The sequence below is a fragment of the Protomyctophum bolini genome (assembly GCF_963924005.1).
Source record: "Protomyctophum bolini genome assembly, chromosome: 11".
Taxonomy (NCBI): Eukaryota; Metazoa; Chordata; class Actinopteri; order Myctophiformes; family Myctophidae; genus Protomyctophum; species Protomyctophum bolini.
The window spans coordinates 14,983,936-14,995,095 of NC_137872.1; positions in this window are offsets into that span (position 1 = coordinate 14,983,936).

Here is an 11,160-nt window from a genome sequence, read left to right on the forward strand (position 1 = left end):
AAATTCACAGCAGCAGAGCTTCTACTGGGGTCAATGCAAAAAAATTACCGTTTCCGGACCCAGAATGGACACTGGACAAAAGACGGCTCCGCGAGGCAACTATCTGGACATACCCACGCGTCCGGGGAGATGTCCTCTACCACCCCACAGTCGCCGCTAAGCGGGAGAGGTGTAAAATTCACAGCAGCAGAGCTTCTACTGTGGTCAATGCAAAAAAATGTACCGTTTCCGGACCCAGAATGGACACTGGACAAAAGACGGCTCCGCGAGGCAACTATCTGGACATACCCACGTGTTCAGGGAGATGTCCTGTACCACACCCCAGTCTCCGCTAAGCGGGAGAGGTGTAAAATTCACAGCAGCAGAGCTTCTACTGTGGTCAATGCAAAAAAAATTACCGTTTCCGGACCCAGAATGGACACTGGACAAAAGACGGCTCCGCGAGGCAACTATCTGGACATACCCACGTGTTCAGGGAGATGTCCTGTACCACACCCCAGTCTCCGCTAAGCGGGAGAGGTGTAAAATTCACAGCAGCAGAGCTTCTACTGTGGTCAATGCAAAAAAATGTACCGTTTCCGGACCCAGAATGGACACTGGACAAAAGACGGCTCCGCGAGGCAACTATCTGGACATACCCACGTGTTCAGGGAGATGTCCTGTACCACACCCCAGTCTCCGCTAAGCGGGAGAGGTGTAAAATTCACAGCAGCAGAACTTCTACTGTGGTCAATGCAAAAAAATGTACCGTTTCCGGACCCAGAATGGACACTGGACAAAAGACGGCTCCGCGAGGCAACTATCTGGACATACCCACGTGTTCAGGGAGATGTCCTGTACCACACCCCAGTCTCCGCTAAGCGGGAGAGGTGTAAAATTCACAGCAGCAGAGCTTCTACTGTGGTCAATGCAAAAAAATGTACCGTTTCCGGACCCAGAATGGACACTGGACAAAAGACGGCTCCGCGAGGCAACTATCTGGACATACCCACGTGTTCAGGGAGATGTCCTGTACCACACCCCAGTCTCCGCTAAGCGGGAGAGGTGTAAAATTCACAGCAGCAGAGCTTCTACTGTGGTCAATGCAAAAAAATGTACCGTTTCCGGACCCAGAATGGACACTGGACAAAAGACGGCTCCGCGAGGCAACTATCTGGACATACCCACGTGTTCAGGGAGATGTCCTGTACCACACCCCAGTCTCCGCTAAGCGGGAGAGGTGTAAAATTCACAGCTGGAGCCCTTCTACTGGGGTCAATGCAAAAAAAATTACCGTTTCCGGACCCAGAATGGACACTGGACAAAAGACGGCTCCGCGAGGCAACTATCTGGACATACCCACGTGTTCAGGGAGATGTCCTGTACCACACCCCAGTCTCCGCTAAGCGGGAGAGGTGTAAAATTCACAGCAGCAGAGCTTCTACTGTGGTCAATGCAAAAAAATGTACCGTTTCCGGACCCAGAATGGACACTGGACAAAAGACGGCTCCGCGAGGCAACTATCTGGACATACCCACGTGTTCAGGGAGATGTCCTGTACCACACCCCAGTCTCCGCTAAGCGGGAGAGGTGTAAAATTCACAGCAGCAGAACTTCTACTGTGGTCAATGCAAAAAAATGTACCGTTTCCGGACCCAGAATGGACACTGGACAAAAGACGGCTCCGCGAGGCAACTATCTGGACATACCCACGTGTTCAGGGAGATGTCCTGTACCACACCCCAGTCTCCGCTAAGCGGGAGAGGTGTAAAATTCACAGCAGCAGAGCTTCTACTGTGGTCAATGCAAAAAAATGTACCGTTTCCGGACCCAGAATGGACACTGGACAAAAGACGGCTCCGCGAGGCAACTATCTGGACATACCCACGTGTTCAGGGAGATGTCCTGTACCACACCCCAGTCTCCGCTAAGCGGGAGAGGTGTAAAATTCACAGCAGCAGAGCTTCTACTGTGGTCAATGCAAAAAAATGTACCGTTTCCGGACCCAGAATGGACACTGGACAAAAGACGGCTCCGCGAGGCAACTATCTGGACATACCCACGTGTTCAGGGAGATGTCCTGTACCACACCCCAGTCTCCGCTAAGCGGGAGAGGTGTAAAATTCACAGCTGGAGCCCTTCTACTGGGGTCAATGCAAAAAAATTACCGTTTCCGGACCCAGAATGGACACTGGACAAAAGACGGCTCCGCGAGGCAACTATCTGGACATACCCACGTGTTCAGGGAGATGTCCTGTACCACACCCCAGTCTCCGCTAAGCGGGAGAGGTGTAAAATTCACAGCTGGAGCCCTTCTACTGGGGTCAATGCAAAAAAATTACCGTTTCCGGACCCAGAATGGACACTGGACAAAAGACGGCTCCGCGAGGCAACTATCTGGACATACCCACGTGTTCAGGGAGATGTCCTGTACCACACCCCAGTCTCCGCTAAGCGGGAGAGGTGTAAAATTCACAGCAGCAGAACTTCTACTGTGGTCAATGCAAAAGAATGTACCGTTTCCGGACCCAGAATGGACACTGGACAAAAGACGGCTCCGCGAGGCAACTATCTGGACATACCCACGTGTTCAGGGAGATGTCCTGTACCACACCCCAGTCTCCGCTAAGCGGGAGAGGTGTAAAATTCACAGCAGCAGAGCTTCTACTGTGGTCAATGCAAAAAAATGTACCGTTTCCGGACCCAGAATGGACACTGGACAAAAGACGGCTCCGCGAGGCAACTATCTGGACATACCCACGTGTTCAGGGAGATGTCCTGTACCACACCCCAGTCTCCGCTAAGCGGGAGAGGTGTAAAATTCACAGCAGCAGAGCTTCTACTGTGGTCAATGCAAAAAAATGTACCGTTTCCGGACCCAGAATGGACACTGGACAAAAGACGGCTCCGCGAGGCAACTATCTGGACATACCCACGTGTTCAGGGAGATGTCCTGTACCACACCCCAGTCTCCGCTAAGCGGGAGAGGTGTAAAATTCACAGCAGCAGAGCTTCTACTGTGGTCAATGCAAAAAAATGTACCGTTTCCGGACCCAGAATGGACACTGGACAAAAGACGGCTCCGCGAGGCAACTATCTGGACATACCCACGTGTGAGAACCACTTATAAGCCCTCCCTGTGTTTCTTTTCTCACCTGCACACACTTCTTTTATTGATGTTACCTTTTTGTACTGTTTTTATTGTGCGAAATAAACTAAACTAAAACTAAAACTAAACAGCTGGAGCCCTTCTACTGGGGTCAATGCTCAAAATGGCTCTGCATGCAATTTCAAAGTAATACTAATTATTTTGGTAATTACTGGTGTTTGAACACTAATGTCTGCATGAATGACAATGGTAATGTTAGATGGGCCATTAACACTAATAGGTTATTTTTACAGTGATGTGTTTATACATTCCTGTTCTGTTGTCCTGTCCTGTACTACTCCAAGCCATCTTGACATTAATGACACTGATGTGTTGGCTAGATTGAATTTATCAAGTTTCCGTCTAAATGTTGAGTCCTGCGCTGCTGCTTCTTCCAGCCGTGTGTGACATTTTTTGAAAGCAGATGTCTGTTGTAGAAATGTTAGAATTGGTAATGGTATGGCTTCACACATATTGTCATTTAGACTTTCATTGCATAAAACCACATCATCATCATCTTCTTCCAAATTGTCCCCTGTTATTGTTCTGTTATTATCCTTGTCTATTGTGATGCCAGCATCACCACATTTCACATAGAAATATAAGCACCCATTTACTTTTGACTCTCGCACAGCATTTGCTGCTGGTAAGATTTCTATCATTGTGTCATTTGCTTTAATTACAACATTGTCATAAATCAAGTCTGCCCAAAAGTGTCCAGTTTTGGCCATAGAGCCTATATGACAAATGATTGAGGCCAACTTATACTTAATTTTACCGCCGTCACAAATAGGAATTTCGATTACACCAGATGGTTGTACATGCTTGCGGCTCACCGCCCCACGATCAGTAACACGCGACAGAGAAAGAGTAATGAAATCGGGAGAGTCATTCCAACATATTTGTCGCTTCATATCATAACCACATGTTGTACATTTGTCTGGACTTACACCTTCCATGATTGAGTGTTCGAAAAGAGAATTGAGGGACTCTTTTTTCTGTGGCAGCGGTAATGCAAAAATATTAGTAATAGAAGAATTGCTTTCAACTGTCCAGGCACAGAATGTACAGATGTCTGTATGTTTTGCTTGAACAACTGTGTGGACACCACACATACTCAACCAATCTACTAGTTTGTGTATAAAATCTAATGGGTCATTGTGCATTCCTACGGCCAAGTCTGGGATGCTATTCACTAGTTGTTGAGTGACACCACAGATTGTTTTGCAATCAGCATAGGCTCCAGAGAATCTCTGCAAATCACCTGAGAGGAGATCTGACCATATTGGAATAGTTGACAGCATCTTGAACAGCTTGTTTAAAATCAGTTCCCCATGGTAGGTATTTTCACCTGTGTCATTGGTGGTTTTCATTGCTTTATTGGCTTCAGTCCTTACTGTTTCAAAATGTTTTTTGAAGGGAGATGTACTTTCACTGACATCCTCAAAATCACCAAAGAAATCATGATCAATCACAGTGTCATAAGGACTGTCTTGTCGATCATGCTTTGTATCAACAATTTCTTTCTGTGGCGCTAGTTTCTGTGTCTCAGACATGATGGTGTCAATACTGGCTTGCACCACGCTAGAGTTCCTTTTACTACCAAGTACAATACAAGCAGCTTGTACTATTGTACTTGTTTGTTGTAGTGTTTTGGCATTAACTAAAGTGCTGAAGATGTACATAGCCAAATTATACCTCTTATCTCTGTGTATGTATTGTTGTTTGCAAATGTGACTTGCCTGTTTCATCAAATGACTTTTACATGCCCTTATGGTACAGAAATCTAAATCTTTGTTATCTGCCTTTCCTACCACTATTCTCCAGCAGCGTAACAAGTACATACTCATGCTATCTTGATTGAAGATACGCATACTGGCTTTTAAAAGCACTATGGACCTGTCACTATTAATCTGAATCGGTGTTACATGTGTTTGTACCAAATATCTCCTTCTCTTTGCATCTCAATTGTGTGAGTAGTTCCTCTATAGCCGATTGAGTATGTTCTTCAGAGATCATGAATGCAACAGGAGTTGATGAATTAAATGAACTTACTATAATTTCATAATACAAAATCCTTTTCTCTGTTCAGTGTTGCCAACTTAGCGGATTTGTCGTCATATTTAGCTTCTTTCCAGACCCCCCTAGCGACTGAATTAGTGAAAAGCTTCTGGCGAGAAATCTAGCTTTTTTCCCCTGGTGAATTGGGGACAAATCGTGTTGACAGGCGCCAGATATGCGCCAGAGATAAAATCTTTTTTTTTTTTTTTCTCAGCCTCAAATCCGCGAAATTGGCAAAACTAAAAGTGGTCGGCGCGTCTGGTCTGGCTCACAGGTCACAGCAGGCTCAGTGGCTTCCTCGGCTCGGTTATGTGCACACTGCACAGACTGTCTACCAGTGCTTCCTCCTTTCTTGCTCTGCCTAGGCGAGTGCGCTCCGGTGCGGTATTTCCGAACGCGCCCCTCGAGCTCGACAGAGCAAGAAAGGAGGAAGCAGTGCACTGGCAGCTCAGTTTAGTCTGCTAGTAAAAATAAAATACACACTCGGATGCATAAAGTATTAACCTTCTAATTCCTGTATGGATCGGAACAAAATAGCGTTCTAAACATTAGTTGAATTGAGGTAATTGAGGTATTACAATGAGTTTAAACGATGTGTTATCAAATGAAGAGATGATACAAACTAAGTGCACATAAATGACAAATGTTTTTCTGGGCTGGCTACATATTTTCGTTGCTAGGGGCGCCTAAAAGTCGCTAGGGACGCAAAAAAGTCGCTAGGGGCGGCGCGCGCTACGCGCGCGCATATCCCACCCCTGGCGACTTTTAGCGACTTTTCGAGGAGCCACTAGCTACTTCCGTCACTGGAGAGTTGGCAACACTGTCTCTGTTAGTTTAGTCTTAATGATCCCCCCTGTGGCATCCCATGACGCGGCACATTGTGCGGTCGCATTGTGCCACAGTTTCACTCCTGCTTCACTAAAACATATAACCTTAAGGGGACTAACTTTAATAACTTGAATGAATCCTTTTACAACAACACTGTCTGTGTCTTTATCCTCCCATTCTTTTTTAAGGTCCATCAAAGCTTTGATCTCACTGTTATCCTTCCATCCTAGTTTCCGCTGTTCATATTTGACCTGCCTGTACAAAGAAGTGTCTTTGCCAACTCCACTACGATTTCCAGCTATTAAAGACCTTGGGTCTGCATTGTTCACTGCCTCAATGTAAACATTATGTGCAAATCGGTTCTTCATTTTTCTACCCAAGTTTGCACGCTCTGTGCTTCTAATATATCTACCTCTCAATTTGTCCTTTGTGTGATGTATGTTGCCAGTGTAAGCTATATGAAATATGCCGTCTTCGAATGAATAGAGATGTATTTTAAAGGTCATCTCACATGAAGTATGCCGACAGGCGCCAATGATTGTCAGACATGGCTTGCTTGATTTTCTAACGACAGCGGTAGAAAAGTAGTGATTAACAAAACGGATTATACAGTATATGGATTCGATTCCTTGACTTTGCTGGCAAACAGCTCTTGCCATTCATACATCTTCAAATATTTATTTCCTTTGACTCTTAAGGAGTTTACAGTGTCCCATTCTGAAGACTTCAAAGTAAAGGTAGTAGGTTCAATGGCACTGTGTTTGAAGGGTCCTAATGTAGCACTAGATAGTCCCATGACACTCTGAACAGTACCATCATCTAGACTCAGAGTCTGTACAGACTGATGTACAGTGCTATACGAGTGATCTATTTCTACAGCATCTAGACTCAGTCTGTACAGTGCTATACGAGTGATCTATTTCTACAGCATCTAGACTCAGAGTCTGTACAGTGCTATACGAGTGATCTATTTCTACAGCATCTAGACTCAGAGTCTGTACAGACTGATTCTGTACAGTGCTATACGAGTGATCTATTTCTACAGCATCTAGACTCAGAGTCTGTACAGAATGATTATGTACAGTGCTCTCATGAAATGCGTGGTGCACAACAACTGGCTTTATAGGCACATGAACACTGCTGGTTTGATTTAAATGTGATTCATCTACACTAGTGCTGTCTTCCTGCACATGAACACTGCTATTCTTTTCAGGCTTTATAGGCTGCACATGAACACTGTTGGTTTGATTTAAATGTGATTCATCTACACTAGTGCTGTCTTCCTGCACATGAACACTGCTATTCTTTTCAGGCTTTATAGGCTGCACATGAACACTGTTGGTTTGATTTAAATGTGATTCATCTACACTAGTGCTGTCTTCCTGCACATGAACACTGCTATTCTTTTCAGGCTTTATAGGCTGCACATGAACACTGCTATTCTTTTCAGTATATAAAATCCCCTGTGTCAATGGCTCAAGATTGCAAGTAGTGGATAAACACGCATAATTGAGTCTCGACTAGGTGAAACTCCCAGACAGTCCATATGAAACCAGGCTCCACAGAGGTCACATGCAATCATAGCTTTATTTCGGTCATTTGGCGCTTGGCAAATGCAATAGACAGCCCTTTTACTTGGCATGACCCATTCATTAGTAGTATTAGTGGTACAGGACATCTCCCTGAACACGTGGGTATGTCCAGATAGTTGCCTCGCGGAGCCGTCTTTTGTCCAGTGTCCATTCTGGGTCCGGAAACGGTAATTTTTTTGCATTGACCCCAGTAGAAGGGCTCCAGCTGTGAATTTTACACCTCTCCCGCTTAGCGGAGACTGGGGTGTGGTACAGGACATCTCCCTGAACATGTGGGTATGTCCAGATAGTTGCCTCGCGGAGCCGTCTTTTGTCCAGTGTCCATTCTGGGTCCGGAAACGGTAATTTTTTTGCATTGACCCCAGTAGAAGGGCTCCAGCTGTGAATTTTACACCTCTCCCGCTTAGCGGAGACTGGGGTGTGGTACAGGACATCTCCCTGAACATGTGGGTATGTCCAGATAGTTGCCTCGCGGAGCCGTCTTTTGTCCAGTGTCCATTCTGGGTCCGGAAACGGTATTTTTTTTGCATTGACCCCAGTAGAAGGGCTCCAGCTGTGAATTTTACACCTCTCCCGCTTAGCGGAGACTGGGGTGTGGTACAGGACATCTCCCTGAACATGTGGGTATGTCCAGATAGTTGCCTCGCGGAGCCGTCTTTTGTCCAGTGTCCATTCTGGGTCCGGAAACGGTACATTTTTTTGCATTGACCCCAGTAGAAAGGCTCCAGCTGTGAATTTTACACCTCTCCCGCTTAGCGGAGACTGTGGGGTGGTAGAGGACATCTCCCCGAACGCGTGGGTATGTCCAGATAGTTGCCTCGCGGAGCCGTCTTTTGTCCAGTGTCCATTCTGGGTCCGGAAACGGTACATTTTTTTGCATTGACCCCAATAGAAGGTCTGCTGCTCTGAATTTTACACCTCTCCCGCTTAGCGGAGACTGTGGGGTGGTAGAGGACATCTCCCCGGACGCGTGGGTATGTCCAGATAGTTGCCTCGCGGAGGCCTCTTTGTCCAGTGTCCATTCCGGGTCTGGAAACGGCACTTTTTTGAGTGTTGACCCCAATAGAAGGTCTGCTGCTCTGAATTTTACACCTCTCCCGCTTAGCGGAGAGTGGGGTGTGGTAGAGGACATCTCCCCGGACGCGTGGGTATGTCCAGATAGTTGCCTCGCGGAGGCCTCTTTGTCCAGTGTCCATTCTGGGTCTGGAAACGGCACTTTTTTGAGTGTTGACCCCAATAGAAGGTCTGCTGCTGTGAATTTTACACCTCTCCCGCTTAGCGGAGAGTGGGGTGTGGTAGAGGACATCTCCCCGGACGCGTGGGTATGTCCAGATAGTTGCCTCGCGGAGGCCTCTTTGTCCAGTGTCCATTCTGGGTCCGGAAACGGTACATTTTTTTGCATTGACCCCAGTAGAAGCTCTGCTGCTGTGAATTTTACACCTCTCCCGCTTAACGGAGACTGTGGGGTGGTAGAGGACATCTTCCCGAACGCGTGGGTATGTCCAGATAGTTGCCTCGCGGAGCCGTCTTTTGTCCAGTGTCCACTTTATAAAGTCCATGCACTCCAGTGAATAGCATTTATCCATTTAGATAACTTTTTTATGTTATTTAATTACTTATTTTTACACAGAAACATAATGTGTGTCTTTACAATAACTGTAATGTAATAATAATACTAATAATGTAATGTAATAATTATTTAATTAACGAATTAAATAACCTTATCTTATTCTGAAGGCAACCGGATGTCTTAAATTAGCTAGCTCTCAGACAGGAAGTTCTAAATTAGCTCATTAGACGGAGCCCTAGCTAGAAAATATAAGACTTCCGGTGGACGATCTCTTCAAAATAAGAGCAACTATGCCTAACCCTACCTAACATCAGTAAAGCTATGCCTAAACCCAACCCTAACCCCAGTAAAACTATGCCTGCCCAGGAGCCAATCAGACACACAGCAACTTAAAGGAGAATTCCATGCTAGAAGGCTTTCTTACCTTTATTTGTAGTTGTTACGCCCTCACCAAAGAGGTCCAGGTGTTATTTTGTGCAAAACCTCCTTATTGGCTATTTCCCCTACCATAAGCCCTAAATTAATTGAATGGGAATTGAATGGGGCCATGGGGTATACATATTTTTTTTTGTATATCCTCTCTTCATAATGTAAATAATATCCCAAGCAGCTGAGCACACTTTACTACTTATTTCAATGGAAATAAGCGAATTAGCACAACACCCCATAGCCCCATTCAATTCCCATTCAATCCAATGCAATACATTGAGGGCTTATGGTAGGGGAAATATCCAATAAGGAGTTTTTGCACACAAAAAAACACCTGGTGGGGACGTAACAACTACAAAGAAAGGTAAGAAAGCCTTCTAGCATGGAATTCTCCTTTAATTAAGGCTGGTCCTGGATCCTGCAGAGCCATAGAGTATAGACAGACTTACGCAAACTGCGTTCACTTCATGGGGCCAGTCTTAGGGCCGATTCATATACTCCTATTTTACCGCTGTTTCGGCGCTGTAGTGCCGAAATGATTTCGGCTCGTCAGAAATTTTCAGTAGCACCGAAGAGCCGACTTTAGGACGGTACCCGCCCCCCCGAACCTCAAATGACGACACATTGTAGGCTCTACAGCGCCGAACCGACTTTATTCGGCTCTAAAATAGGAGTATGAATCGACCCTTATACTAAGGGGCCAGTCCAATGGCGGCTCTTCTACATAGACTTCTATTGGATTGTCCCTATTTGAAGGCTTCAAATAGGGACAACCGGAAGTTTACGGTGTAAACTTTACGGAATGCATTGGAGTCTAACTCTATGGGCTCGCACGAGTACATGAACCACGTGACCGTGCTGTTTCCTGCCCCCTCAATATCGCAACTCTTCTATTAGATGGCTCTGGGATCCTGAAGCTTTGGTGGAATTCCAAATCACGCTCTAGTCTAGAGTAAACTGAATCCATTGAAAAACTGTTATTTTGCAAATTAAAACTATAAATTAAGCATTTAAACGATGCTCTTAGTCTACACAGAACACACATTATGTTTCTTTGTAAAAAATAATAATAATAACACCAGTAAAACGAATTAAAACTAACTAAACTAAATGCTGTTCACTTTTAGAGGTAAAAAATTAGCCATTTTCAGACTATAGTGGACGCTGGACAAAATTCGGTTCTGTTTCAACCGGTCTGACATATGCACGCGTTCGGAGAGACTTCCTAGTCTACAACACCACACTCTCTGCTAAGCAGCAGAGGTGTCAAAAATTGGCAATCCCAGTGCAGTCAGAGGTAAAAAAAAATGCCATTTTCAAACTGGACGATTGACAAAAAACGGTTCTATGTGTAGCCCCCAGCCAAGACCCAGCCCGCAAACGCCCTGCCAATCGGGCTCAGCCCTATTGTTAAAGTACACACACACACACACACACACACACACACACACACACACACACACACACTCTTATACTAGATAGATTTAACTAGGTTAAAATGTCACAAAAGCTAATTATGATTTAGACAATATTTCTAAATTGTTCAAATTAAA